Raw genomic sequence first — 15,818 nt, 5'->3', positions numbered from 1 at the left:
TAGGGTCAAATCTCCAACCTTGTCCCTTTTTCACCTACAGCATCATGCTATCTTGGAATTATGTAACTCTGAACTACACAGTTTTCAATCATTTGTATTGTCAGAGATTTCCAGTTTTTACAGATTAATTTTCTCTTTTTAATGTGTTTACTCAAAAACATAGACGGGTTGGAACTTCCATTGGGGTCAGATTCTACATCACAATAAGTCCCTTCACTTATTATGTAAATTATTGATGGGATCAAGTGAACTTATACTTTATAGATCCTCTTTTTCACACATTAAGTTGTTTTCATTATTGAGGGCGCTATACTAGATTGATGGATACACCAACAACTTACATTAAATTGGTGCTGGATGAAGTCTTCGTTGTGCTCTGGTAATCTCAGAACTTCTTGACAAGACGAAAATAAAGTGTTTATAATGAGTGTGACATTGGTGGGAAGGGATGCACACTCTTCCACATTATTAAGTTGGCATGGTATTATCTAGCCCCACTTGTGTGGCCAAGGATAGCTGAATCCATCCTTGGCCACACAAGTGGGGCTAGGTATTATCCGATTGGGAGTAAAAGTTGTGGTACTTATTGTTATGTGATCCCCGCTCTGGACCCCTTTTTATCATAAAACATTAAACAAATTAATTTATAAAATTGATTCAAACAATTAATTGTAAACTAACTTGTCCCCATCGGTGTTATTCCTTAAAAGCTTGTGCACTTTCTGCCTTACATAGATGAAGATGTGAGGATTTTCATGAAGAAACTAAAAATAATAGAGAGATGACAGAAAAGTGCAAGAAAGCATCTGAATTATGCTCGTCATATTAAGCAGGTGATAAGTTTTCAACCTTTTGCTAAAAGAGCATCTTTTTTATTGCCGTCGCCAGCTTTTATTTTTGTCAGACAGTCAGACAAAATGAATTACTCGAATCGAATATTATCTCACATTATCAGTAACGTTGGCAACTATTATTATCACAGTCTCTCACATGATCTCGTGATTGGTGCATTTTAGCCCACCTTGTTGAGCTGTAATGGGTTTTTTTGATCAATTTTCAAATCATCACATCTGGACAAAGTCATCATTTAGTAAGCCCTGTTATGTGTTATAGTAATTCCACAGATGTAAGGAATAAAATGAGGTATGTTGGAGTAGTATAGGACTTTTTTAAATGGGAGAAATTTGCAATCAAACTACCTCGCATTTTGCGACCTTTGAAAACTTAGCGTTTAAGACATGTAAATTTTGGTCTTTTGACAAAAAATCTGGGATAGATCTTCTGTCAATGATAAATTACAATAGCATTTAATGAAAAACCCAAGATTAAATTCTTTGTATAAATATTCCCTCCCCGCTGGCTTTATAATCGAAAGGGAAAAAAGGATAAGTAAGTTTGTAACAGAGGGTCACTTAAAATGGTCTAGCGCCCTCTTTTGAAATTTTAACACCTTTTTGGGAAAACAAAACAGCCGTCGGATAATTCAGCAAACGCTTGCGGACAAAATAGGACACCGGTGACCGCCTGCTCTATAGATGCTAGATTTGCCGTGTTTTATAAATGTAAGTACCCCTACAAAATATATAACATTCCTTATTTTGTTTTCATCATGCAGCTTGTCTGATTGTGTAGGCCATTCAGTTATGGAATTAATTATTTCTGCATTTTTACGGTGGCAGTTTGTGACTTGCAAAATTGTATCGCCCGCCCCAATCTCTATAAATAATCAACGCATCTGTTGTCTGCACACACACAGCCTTGTTGTTATTTCAGGATGACCATGGACAAATTAAAGTTGACCTAGCCCTGGTGCTAATTTGGAAAAGTTTCCGTATGGCGCCACCAGTTTTTCATTTGATATGAAATAATATAGTATCTTATTTACCTCAATGAGATATCCCTTTATGTAAAAATGAGTGAAAAAGTGGTGGCGCCATACGGAAAGTTATCCGACATGGTATTTTACTGGCTGTTATATTGTTAACCCTGTCCTGTTTTGGTTGGCATAATTATAAAATATTAGCTACTGACACTGTGCTCCATGCTCTGTGCCTGGGCTAAGCATGCAACGCTATGACGATTGTGAAATCAGAATTTTGGCCCAGGTCAGTGCAGTGGTGGCTACACACTGATGACCTACCATGCCATGGCTAAAGTTGACCCGTCCTTCATGTCCATACCAATAGTCTCATTTAACTTGCCTTGGTCAATTGTGTTTTTTTTTCAAGATGGCTCATGTTTACATTACAAAAAACACAAAATTGTAGAGTCAAGAAGAGTGTGCAACTAAAATTTTAATTTAAACAATACTTTGTGATTCGATTTGCTCTATTTAATTCCTTGTGGTGATGTTTTTGTTTACAGATTATTGTTTATTATTTATTTTCCCCCTTCCCTTTGCAGTTAACAAATGGTATCCTTTCTTGGCCTTGGTTTATCATTCTAGATTTATAAATTTAATAAATTCTCTGTTGTCATTCTGTTAGTTTGTCATGTCAATTGTTTTTGTCCGATACATGATTGTGTTGGTAGGTTTGGGCGTTGTACTTATCTTACCGCAGCTACATGTATGTCAATTTATTTTGCAGTTTACAGGGTTGCCCCAGGTGCTGGATCTAAAGTCCTTTATAATTCTCTTATTTACCCAAAACAGCAAGTTGATTTACCCAATCAACGTAAAAACATAATTTAGGGGGGTATCAAACCTGCAAGATTTGTTGTTGTTGACCCCTCCACTTCCAAGCTTTGTTGTATGTAACCTTCAATTTCCTTTCCACTGCACTTTTCCATACTGGTTATTTACTATTTTTATTCTTGGTTGGATTTGGTAATAAGTTAATTAAACTCAATACATAGTCACATGAACGGGAACGAGCGAGGCCTGCAGTGTATTACAAACTGGAGCTTTGTTTTTGAGATGAGAAGACCGATCTCATTTGTCTTAATATGGGTAGTAGACTTTGATAATCAATAATATTAAATATATATTTTGTTAGAATCAAAGTCAACATTTTAATTCACCATTAAGAAAAATTATTGAATTGAAAAGCACCAGACACACGGATTTGTCAAGTCGTGAGTTACTGGCCCAACACTAAAATCGCTGTCGTCCAGTATAAATTCCCAGCCCTATAGAAGGGAAATCACTCACTGGCATGGTGCTACATATCCCAAAACTATTCCCGACATTGACAGAATTTTATAACTCTCTTGAGGTATGCAGTTTAACCTACTCTTGTGACCTCGTCAAGTAATGGTCTGCAAAAAATGTTTGTAGTTATTGTATGAATTGTCTGGAAGAGCTGGCCTTGGTGAGCTCCTGACATCTGATAAGGTCATGTGTTATTTTTTTCTGCATGAATAATTAATTTAAGTAGGTGTAAATATTGATTTCTTGTTAAATGGTATAGGCCCCCAACCACCTTAAAACTTCCTTAAAGCCCTCAGCAGGCTGGCCCCTGGGTTGGAGAAGGGAATCCACAAGACTGCATGGATTGTAGCTCAAAATGTTTATTGGACCAGAAATTATGTAGTAAACATTCAAAATGAGTTGAACACGCACTAGGTGGGTGCCATTCGGAAAAGAGTACTGTATATGAACAAACTGTTTGTTTGTTTAACATTGTAGGTGGGTGGGTCAACAGAAATTAAAGTGTTTAAAGATGTGACAGACTTCGCAAAATACAAAAGGGCCAAATTTTGGAGGCATCAAATGCACTGCATGTGTGCGAAAGGAACGTTACAACAGCACAAGGGAATCTGTATTAATATAAACAGGCAAATGTAAGTTCTCATTTAGCTAGCAAATTTTTAAATCTTCAAGATTGTTATCCAAAAATTGACTGTTAAAAAAATACCTCCTTAAGATATCTGAAGGGCAAGTTACTGTTTAAACAAAACTATAAGCTTTGTGGTTTAGTACTTGATACTTATAAAGTCGCACCCCCCTTAAGGTGATCCCTCTGCTGCCGCTTTCCAGGTTGTATTGTAGCCTACGTGGGCGTGATCCCTGGCTATACAGCAGTCACAGGTAGAATGATTTCTGACTGCCCCCCCCCCCTAACAAAGATAGTGACAAATACATGTAAGGAGGCCACCTACGTTACATGGTAGATAGTTGGTAGTGCGCTACGATGTTAATATGGAGGTCACAAGTTCAAATCAAATATTTCCTTGTTCAACAGCCCAAACCTAGTTAAGAATTTACCCAGTCAGTTTCCCTTATGGCTTTCTTCTTGACATCAATCTTAAGAGTGGCATCATAGCAAATTTTCCGAGCTCATTACTTAAGTAACAGGTCCAATTCATCTTACCTCTATGTCTCAAACTACCGATGACCTTAAGTGGGGTCAAGCCCTAAGTACCTACTCAAACCTGACAGACTTCGAACTTCCAGGAAATGTGGACCAAAAGGAATTCCCTCTCTCCTAAAAAAGTGATGTCAGCACCCAAATATTCAAGCACTACCCACAGAATACCCCCCTGAGAACCTATTAGAACATTCCAATTGGTCCTGTTTACAACTGAGTCCAACATCTCCCTACCTTTGGAATGTCAAGTAGGTGGAGATTGTAACTTGATACATCTACAGGCACTGCTTGATCTGTGTCTAACTTTATTATGAATATTCATTAGGGTCATATTATAATTCGTACAGAGGGGAACAAAATACTTTTGTTCTGTTTTGGGCATGTCCGTGAATTTAAAGTATAGGAACAATTGTATTGTAATTTAAAGAGATTTTACAATTTCAGCTCAGTAACGCTGAACAGTGAAAAGGGAAATTTTAACTGATGACTTTTTATTGTTTTAAAACAGTTCAAATTTTGTGCTAAATTGAGCATGTACATGTAGCTCAGCCATTGTACAATGTAGTCAATAACATTTTCCGACTCTTCTGAGGGTCAAATGTCATGGCTGCTCTTTACATCTGGAATTCTTCGAACAGAAAGAAAGAGAGAAACAAACAAACAAACAAACAAACAAACAAACAAACAAAAATAAATTCTGAAAATAAATTTTCACACAAGGTGCTGTGCTGTGCTTCTATTGTAGTTGATTTTTCCATTGTGGATTTTATTTGTTGGTATTTGATTTCAGCATAGGGCAAGGACAATACATATTTCAAGCCTGATGCTTCTAGAGCTATACCTATTATGTCTAGTAGAACTTGTTGCCTTGTTTTGTCGACCGTCTGTGGTATTGTTTTGCCTGTGTTTCTTTAGAGAGATTTAGCTTTAAAGAAGTACATGGTTCTTTGGAAATTCACCATGCTTGAGGCTTCTTCAGTTCTGAGCTCCAGAGGGATTAGTACATGTTGTTGATAAAGATCTCTCGAGGTAAAGTTTGTATTCAGTTCGGACTAAAAAGGAGATGTTCTTGAAGTGTGCGATAGAGGTCTTCAGGCAATACCTTACTTGTTATTCAAAGTTATTTTTCTATGCTATGCTGTTTGAGATACATTAAAGTGTCACTCGTTGCGTTTTGGTTTTCAATCAAAATGTGTGGGTGTTTGAAGCCATTATACACTTTCGGAACAGAAAAAAAAAAAGGTTCACAGATTTACAAATAACTTACAGGGTTTACAGAAGGTAATGGTGAAAGACCTCTCTTGAAATATTATTCCATGAAATGCTTTACTTTTTGAGAAAACATTAAAACAACAATCAATTCTCGATATCGAGAATTACAGATTTATTTTAAACCTATGTCTTGACACGGCGAAACGTGCAGAAACAAGGGTGGGTTTTCCCGTTGTTTTCTCCTGACTCCGATGACCGATTGAGCCTAATTTTTTAATCTTTAAGATTAATGTGACTGATAATTCATGTACAGTTTGGGCTGTGATTGCAAGAGAAAAACTGTTTCCTTTGTTGAATAAAACAAGCAGTCCTTAATCACATTTAGATAAAATATTCGATAGTTTTCAATAATGCCATGTTACCACACACAATCAGTATTGAATGACCAATGCAGTTTGTCCATAAACACTTGCAAAAACTAGCATTGTTTCTTTGTATAAAACATGTAGAGGTATTATACAAATCTACTGTACAAGTATGTCAAGGCTTTAAGGTTGTTTACTCACAAAATATTTGAGAAGTCAATGTTTACATTCTCTGTAAATGCTTGATTGCCTTGATAAAGGAAAGACAACTGATTGTTATTTTACAACCTGCCTTTTTGGGTGAAGCCAAATGTCCTAGATCAAAAGTTATAATATTGTCCGGCTACAATTACAAGTTGCTACTTGTGTTAGGCAAATGGTTGCATTTACACAATATTTAACTAAACATTTGAGCCATTGCTCGAAAAAGTCTGCCAATTATTAGTAGCAGTGAAATAAAGTGCTCAAAATTATTTTTTGTCGGGATCCCGACAATATATCACGTGACCAATTCTTATGTGTTTTATAAGAAACGTTTTAAAATTTTGTCATGGTTCCTGACCATTAAAAGTAAAAGTTAAACCTTTTTTTGTTACAGCGGGTGATGCTCTTTGAAATACCATTCACTCAAAAAAAATTATTTTTTTAATGTTTGGGGCCAAAAATCTGACATAGCATCTTTAAGGGTCCCCCCTAAAAAGAGAAAGTTGTTTTTACCCAACCACGTAGCACTGTTTATTCAGTACTTTCCGAGTTCTGTGAAAAAATCCACAGGCAAATCACTTGGGCAGGATATTGTAGAAGAACGTCAGGAACAATAAGTCAAGCTGTTAAGTGGCTTATCTGGAAGTCATTTCTTTGAATGATATGTGTACAATGTACATCACTCATTTTCATCTCAAGGTCTCATCCTCTTTTTCTATAGACCATCTTTCTTTGTAAATTATTTCCTTTCCTTTGCTATATCCAAAAATCCCCTCTGGTGTACCAAAACCCAAATTCCAACAAGTAAATCTTAGTTCTAAACCCATAGTTTTGGGAAATGGACACCACATCCGCTGAAAAGGCGTTTCACCGAAAAATAAGACATCGTCTTTCCGGCTGACCATTTCTTAAATCCCATCGCGACGTCATCGCACTTCCGTCTTTCTGAAATAAAGTCCGAGGAGCAGTGTAGGAGATCCATGCCCTCAGGGGGCCTTGAAGGACTGGCCAGCTGAGCTTAAAGATGTTCTTTAACGGGTTTGTGTCCGGATTGAAAAATCCTCTTGAGGACGACTGCACGTTTTCTTGCTCCCGCAAACACCTGCGCATCTTGGATCACCATTCAATTAAGAGTTTGATTTCGGTCCAACTCGAGATGTCAGTGTGAGACAAGAGAACGAGGGAGATATACGGAGTAAAGCCTTCTTGCGTCTGTGGGGAATATTCATGTTTTTTGGCAGGGTTTGCTTTCGTCGTGATTTGTTCTCTCTCACAAAAACACCGTTATGACTTGTTGAGGAATGAAAGAAAACACCCTCAAGGTTTTTGGAAGATTTTTCAGTACATGTACATTTGGAGATACAAATGTCACTGGAGATAAAACAGACTTGATACATGTATATTCATCCTACTTAGGTCTGATTTTTTAACAACATTTGTGTTTAAGTACCCTGAAAATTATTATTTAAAGCCTCTACCATGTGTATCGTCAGCCCTTGTCCTCTATAAAATATTCCTACTTTTTTCCAAGAACAAAATTTGATGCCTCACAAAAAAAAATCTTGGATTGTTTGAAGGTCTTATGATTCACATCTGAGATTATTTTCATTATTTATTTTACCAAATTATTTAGTTCACCAATCTTTCTCCAGAAGACAATCAGAGCATACTGACCGAAATGTCAAGTCGAAATATATATTGGTTCTTTTCAGAACCACCCCCAAATCAATAAGAGATTGTCCTTACAGGGTATTGGCGCAAAAAAATGTCTTGGCTTTGTTTGAAGGTCTTAAGATTCACATCTGAGATTATTTTCATTATTTATTTTACCAAATTATTTAGTTCACCAATCTTTCTCCAGAAGACAATCAGAGCATACTGACCGAAATGTCAAGTCGATATATATATATTGGTTCTTTTCAGAACCACCCCAAATTAATTAGAGATTGTCATTACATGGTGTTAGCGCTAACTTAACATATTTCACCAACCTTGTTTTCTGTCCACTTTGAACACCATTTCTTTCCAATAAAGAAATGAAACAGTGACATATTATTATTATTGTCAGGTCATGATTTGACTGGCTCGGAGCTAAAATCACAAGCCTTGGCTGGCGTTTCAGGGTCAAATTCAAGCCCTGGAATAAACAGGTGGTCTATAATCAGACATAAATGGAGAGTGCTATGTGGTTCTGACTTTCAGATAGAAGAGCCACTGTGTTGTTGATGTTATCATCATCTTCAAGTGACTTTCCCCCCTCCCGATTGAAATGGTTTGACCCTTCCAGGGGTGGCAGACTCCGCCAATGGGAGGTATACCTAGCGTTGATTAAAATTATATTATGAGTTTTGGCTTACTCATGGGATGTAAATAGCTGAGGATGTGTCATCATTGTTTGCCCCATAGTCTACAATGAGGCTTGTCCCCTGCTTAATGCATGGAGATTGTTCAAGTATTTTAATTCATTTTATTTCAATTCAATGTAATATATTTGTTTCCGTACTCGCAATAAGAAAAGGCAGAATAATGCAGACAAAAATAAAGTAGTACAATACAAGCAATGAGTAAACATCACCAATGATAAGTTTACGATACTAAGACAAAAATGTAATAATATGTTGTGAGTAAGGAGGCTGTCCAAATAAGCCGAGGCTAGTGGGGATCAGCCCTAGTCAAAATACAAAAACAAAAAGCAAAGACGACATAACCCTACAAAAAACTGACAGGAGAGAATGCAAAAATGTACCAGTAATGACCTAATTATACTGATAATGCACAAGAAATAATGAGAAAATTAGGACCATCTATTAAAAAGGACAAACATAAAGAGAACTGAAGATGAGTAGTGGAGCAGGACAGGTTTGACCCTTGACTCTACATGCAGGGGGGGGGGGGGATTTATGGACCTTTTATTGTGGCAGTGCCGTTTTGATTTTCACTTATTCGGATTTATGTGCAGCTGTACGGCTGAGGCTGATTTTCGTTCAGTTGCGTAATTCTGTGCTACCTTCACAATTTCCATTTCATAGAGTTGCCAACTGTATTGAAAGACAAGTTCTGCAAGTTAATGTGAGGTTACAAGCTGTTCGCCTAATTTTCTTGCTAACTTGTAAATAATACACTTACGCTATTTCCTCAAGTTTTCCTACACACAAGTTGAATGGCAAGTCGCTGCACCAGACTTTTTTTTAAACTACATTTAACTCACATATGGCGTAAAGACTTCTACTGTCACTGTGCTTTTAATTAACAGGCCTGAAAATATGATATGATATTTATTGGTGGAATTTCATACTGGAAGTGTTTTGTGGAGGGACCATCAAGGATGGGTAGTATATTATATCCGTGATCTAAAGGTAATATGCTTGTTTTGCAAACAATGCAGGAAATGTGGTGAAATACGCAGGAAAATCATTCTCAGATTGAAGTAGTGTAGACATCCTCCCAGCAAGTGGTTTGAATGTGGTTGTTACTGATATTATACAGACCAGCCTCAAAATTGGCTTGAACCTTCAGCTAGTGGTTTCTTTCCTTAAAATGATAGGTCATGTTCCAATTAGTGGCCATGGCTGTATACATGTATGGCTGGATTGCCCCCCCCTAGCCATGTCACCCTAAATGACATTATTAGCATTACCCTTTTAGCAACAGTCATAGATATAGCTGTAGCCGCTACAAGAAAAAAATAATGTGCACCATGATTAAAGCCCTGTATGGTAGGCCTTTAATGGTATACCCCAACTTTAAGCTGAGACTAAACCGTTGTATTCAGCTTTCACTGTATTTAGATAGTTACACATCCACTCTTGGAACTCGAACACAATTTTCCTAATGTACCTTTTATGGGCTCACAAATTTATATTGGTAAATTTTTCAGTGATTGTTCAACCAAATGAGGTTGCACTTTGTTTTTTCCCCCTCAAACAACATAGTCAAGTCCCCTGTAGTCCTTGATTTGAGAGCAACACTTACATGATTTTATTCGGGCCTAACTAATTTCCAAGGAGTGGCTTGAGAAGATTGAGGTGTTCCCAAGGATTCCCAGAGCAATGAGTCAGAAATATGGACCCGGGGTGGATTTCACATCTGAGTTATCACTTATCTTAGCTCGAGTACCAAACCTAGGACTAGCCTAAGTTTTTTTATAACCTAAGTTAGGTCTATCTTTGTAAAATCAATCCCTGGGCCCATGACTTGTCATGGCTAAGCAGTTTCGTGCATCAAACTCAAATTCTGGTGACTAAGTCATCTGGATTCAGGGTAAGTAATCATAGTCATGATAGTGTTAGAGTGCCGTGAACATCTACAGAGTGATGGATTTGAGCCAAATTCAATTTTTGTTAGTCAAGCCTGGATTTACATGCATTGCCTCCATTGCCTCCATTGCCCCTGGTCTTGGCATTGGTGCCTCTTTAAAAGTTTCCCATTGACTTTAAGATTTTCCAATGCAAGTGCCCTTTGCAAAAAGAAACAGCCTTACCCTTTCAACGATGAAAATCCAGGCCTGTTATATGATCATGCTTGTGTACAGGGTGAAAGTAGCCAAGCCTAAAGCAGTGTTTCCAAAATGGCCTTACTCTGAGCATCATGTATTTATGATGTCCAACTTGATACTCACTTCTATCTGGAAACCATTTATTGAAATTAATATGTAGTTCAGATGACAGACATGGAACAGTCATGTGATACTTGTAGTTGTATTGTCATATATGTAATCCATCATTTTGAAGCAATGTTGTCATAACGAAAGATTATTGGTGTTGAGTTGTATTACTTGTAAAATCAGTGAACTCCATCTCCATTTAATTTGGTATATTCACGTTGCAAATACTTGTTTTGGATTATGCTGAAACCTTTCTCTTAAAGCCATTATACCCTTTCGGTACAGGAAAAAAAAAAAAGTTCACAGATTTATAAATAATTTACAGGGTTTACAGAAGGTAATGGTGAAAGACTTCTCTTGAAATATTGTTCCATGAAATGCTTTACTTTTTGAGAAAACATTAAAACAGTATAAATTCTCGTTAGCAAGAATTACGGATTTATTTTAAACACATGTCATGACACGGTAAAACACGCGGAAACAAGAATGGGTTTTCCCGTTATTTTCTCCCGACTCCGATGACCGATTGAACCTAAATTCTCACAGGTTTGTTATTTTATATATTAGTTGTGATACACGAAGTGTGGGACTTGGACAATACTGTTTACCGAAAGTGTATAATGGCTTTAAAGAGAAGGTACATGATTGGTAATAACTCTTAAAATTAATGAAAGATAAATACAAATTTTGTTAGAAGTAATGTGCCAGCTTTTGATAGTATTTAGAGCTATTTTGAGAACCATTTCACTTTGAAAAAAGATACAAGTATTTATCCACCCAAATTTGAATCTGAGATATTTGTTACTCAGATTGTGTATTCCATTACGAATTATTATTCCAGCGTGGACAAGATCGCTTTGGATTTTCAGGAATATATAAAAATCTAAATCTCAAATTTGTACTCCATTTTTTTTTTTTTTTTAACAATAACAATTATACTTTACCTATAACAACAATGCTATACTTTTACTTATTATTCAGTTCAAAAGACAGACAGGCTATTCTATTTTGTTTTACAATCTTGCTTCATTATAGTCGTCTTGCAATTGTTCAGCATTCACCGTAATTATTCAATTTGATGAATACCTCTTTTTCTTCAGAAATTAGAATAAAATCATACCTGAGGTAGCTCCTACTTGGTTAACTTTTATATAGCAAACTTGATGTCCTACAAAAGAGGCTTTTGTGAGCGATTGGTGGATGGGATTGAGGCATGTTTTAGAATCAGCTTTCAAATCTTGTTGACCTCTTTTACCGAAAAAGTGTCCCGGGGACAACAGAGACTTGACGAAAAGCGCAGAGTGTTTTTTCTTCTCCGTATGATTGTACCAGGGGAAGCGTGTACCTCACGTCTCTCCAATAACCATTGGCTGCAACTATCTGTCATCATACACTGTAGAAGGAGTTTATGTACTTGTAGATTAGCAAAATATTTCTCTCTCTAACACCAATGTTTTGTGTTTGCTGTCGCAACGCGTAACCATGGCAATTTGTACACATACCTAAAGATGATGACGTGTAATTCAGTTTACAATTTGATCTTATTCACTCACTTAGCTTTGAGCTAAATAAAGAACCGTTCAAACAAAATTAGCAGACTTATTTTAGAAGAGTGTGACGTACATTTGAGGACTGTGATGTCATAATCACTATGTATGATGTTCAACGTCCAAGTTGGTGCTCTGACACAAAATAAACTTCAGAGTGGCGATAGGAAAAATTTAATTCATAATTCAAGGTGATTTGTATACTCTATAAGATGGCTATTTTTAATAAAATTTACAATGATTTTTTTTCTCAATTTCTTTCTGATTCGCACTCTCAACATTTACACATGTTTCTTAGATCGCAGCAGTTTGTTAAGAACAAATTTTATTTCCTCATTGTAGCTACATGTATGACCTTCTTAGTGTGGTGAATCAATCCTGTCAAACCTTTGGATCCCAGCTTCAATCTGTGGACATCTATTTATAACAGGATAATGGGTAAACACCCATTATAATTGGTAAACACCCATTATCCAAAAATGGCATATTGGAAATTCTTTTTGGCAATTCCACACTCTGTACACAACAAAATGCTTGACAAATTTTTTTGGGGGGAGAAAAAGTTGGGAAAAGAGAGAGTAAGCGATGATTATTTTTTGTTCTTTCCAAAATGCTGAAGATTGAATTTGCACAGTCAGGTGGCTTGTAAGATGTGAAGTAAAAGATAAAAAGATAATTGGAATGAAAGTTCGAACCTAGTAAAATGTTTGCCAAAACCTTGCATTGCACAATATTCCATTGAGGCTAAGCATAAGTTATGGAATTTAACAAGTAGATATTGCTTCTGAATGATTTTCTAATGACGGGGGTAGTCTAGACAAATACATCTCAGACTGTGAAAATTGTTGACCCCGCAGGCGGGAGTAACGACATATCGCAACCTCATTATTCTACACGGTTCATCAAAAACAGTGCGTTTTATTTGGTGATTTAGAACTGTGGACCCAACATATTTTCTGCATGGATTGATTTCAAAGGACCGTCGTCGTTGTTGCTATCCAACTAGTATTGGGTAACCTCGCCTAGATGTGGCCTTGTAATTTACAGTCCATGGTTTTTGACAATAATAGTTTGGACATGTGTTGTTGATACACAATTATGGAAACAATGAGGTAGAAATTTGTTCCTATTTGGTGTGTATGCCAGAAAATAATGTAAAAAATCCTTCAAATAAAGAATTTTGTGTTGAAATTAATATTTGGTTATAATAATAATACTATTAGTGCCAGGCCTTGCGCTTAGGCTTTTTGTAAAGTAGCCTACAATGCTAGTAAACTGTGCATATTACTTTGCTTGCGGTTGCTTACCAAAAAGCAAAGAGAGTAATGAAATACTGATCAATCAAATAAGTTTCAAAGTAACTGGAAAAAAACAAGCTCTAAATATGGAATTATTTTCTCTGTATGACAGGTACATTACAACTTACAAACACAGATCATGTTCGTAAATATTTGTGCGTTACACAGCGGATTCGTTCTCTCTGATTCCACAAATGATCGTCTGCAATTTCCGAAACCAGCCGTTTAATTGAATGTTTATTTACGGGAAATGTAAGAAAATACATTCACACTCCAACTCTAAATAGAAGGCGAGGGATCGTTTTTCTCGGAACATGTATCTCGAACCACCCAACAACCTATTGACTCATGAGGCTGTTTGTTCCGGAAAATCAAGCAACATATTCAACGTATATTTCTGAAGACACCCTGACGCGAAAATGTACGACGGACAGCCGACAAACAAAAATGACCATGGTGTAAAGGACAATGCTCTATCTAACGGCTATCCACCTCCGCCGTTGCCCATAGCAACCACGAGAATGATCGTCATCCCGACAACCAGATTTTAGCGCGAGCTGCGATGACGTTAGCGATATATTTTTAGGGGGATATTACTCGTGTGAGGTTCAGACATGTGCGTGCGTGTCATCCTGCATGGAGACTGTGGGTCGTCGGGACCGGTAGTAATTAGCATGGGTTTATGCAGGCTGGTTAGCCAGGGATGAGGTGCTGTTGAAATTGGAACGTGGCATGTTCCACTGGTGGACAGGGCAGAATATTTTACCAGTTGTTTATGTAATTTGCCCATCTTAATCTGTATCCAAAACTGTGATAAAAATACAAAATAAAATTTAATCTTGTGAAATTTCATCACCATAGAAGTAGCAAGTTAAAAAAATCTTTTTGGGAAGCTGACTTGGTAAATTTTTAAATAATTTAAGGATTCATGTGCTGGCACTCTTCCAACTGAGCTATCTTTTGGTGGTTTCTTAAAGGCAGTGGACACTATTGTTAATTGTCAAAATCCAGTATTCTCACTTGGTGTATCTCAACATGTACATAAAATAACAAACCTGTGAAAATTTGAGCTTGATTGGTCGTCGGAGTTGTGAGATAACTATGAAAGAAAAAAACACCCTTGTCACACGAAGTTGTGTACTTTCAGATGCTTGATTTTGAGACCTCAAGTTCTAAACTTGAGGTCTTGAAATCAAATTTGTGGAAAATTACTTCTTTATCGAAAACTAAATCACTTCAGAGGGAGCCGTTTCTCACAAGGTTTTATACTATCAACCTCTCCCTTTTACTATTTACCAATTAAGGTTGTATGCTAAAAATTATTTTGAGTAATTACCAATAGTGTCCACTGCCTTTAAAAAATGTGTCAATATCTGCCAGTCAGAAGCCAGTCAACCTCTATAAAAACAAACCCACCAGTTACTAAATTTGGCTAACTTATAAGAGTGGACATTGGCCTTGGTGGTCTATCAAAATATACCCATCCCCATAGACATCACAAGATATTCCAATAAGAAGGACCCTTTGCAAAATGAAAACAGCCTGCCCTTGAAAGACGAATTGCCAGGCAATTCCATGCAGTTTACTTTGGTTTTCTTTTCCAAACAAAAAGTCCAAGGACTAAAATTCATTTGGTCTTACAAAGGACAACAATACAGTTACTCTTAAACATTTAATAACATTATCGATGGACTTCCTGAAAGTAAACAAAAGAGGGGCTTCTCAAAGTTCACATGTGTAGGGCCTAGAAAAGCTCTAAAAGTTTTAGTGCTAATTTGTTTATGCTGTAGGTTTGCATCACCCAATTACAACTTAGTAATGTTAAATGTCCTTGTCAGCATCTTAAGGCATTACTCTTAATCAGTAACCAAAGGTCATCAAGATAAGTAAAATGTCAATACCATGTACTTGCATGTACTTCTACAAATCCGGCTTAATAAAGTCTCTTCAACCATACATAATAGGTATACATGCACAACAATAATTTAAAGTGTTTTCATAGCAATTATGTTCTCCTTACCCCAGCTCAAGAAATACACTGGTGTAACTCGGACATTTGTGCAAGTCGATGCTTGTTCAGCAGTGCAAAATTAAACTCAAAATCAATGTTTGTCCTTTCAAATTTAGGCTCCCCCAGATCAACAGATCTGGCGCCGCCCCTGCACGTGTTTCTCAAAGTTGAAATGCTACATGAACCAATAAATGCATGAAAACGTGTGTCACAGACTAGTTCTAAAATTAAACTAGCCGTTTGTGTATGCTTGCTGACCGTCCTTGGT

General features: G+C 36.7%; 1 protein-coding gene across 1 annotated transcript in view; it reads left to right on the top strand.

The window, feature by feature from the left end:
• The first annotated feature begins 1,498 nt into the window (after window positions 1–1,498).
• Window positions 1,499–15,818, top strand: part of LOC117291693 (fibroblast growth factor receptor substrate 2-like) — a 34,981-nt gene continuing 20,661 nt past the window's right edge. The window contains exon 1 of the mRNA XM_033773540.1: window positions 1,499–1,562. The gene's annotated coding sequence lies outside the window, so the exon portion shown is untranslated. The remainder of the gene's footprint in view (window positions 1,563–15,818) is intronic.

The sequence above is a fragment of the Asterias rubens genome, chromosome 6 (genome assembly GCF_902459465.1).
Source record: "Asterias rubens chromosome 6, eAstRub1.3, whole genome shotgun sequence".
NCBI lineage: Eukaryota > Metazoa > Echinodermata > Asteroidea > Forcipulatida > Asteriidae > Asterias > Asterias rubens.
The sequence above is the reverse complement of the archived record's forward strand: the minus strand, read 5'-3'. Positions and strand labels throughout refer to the sequence as shown.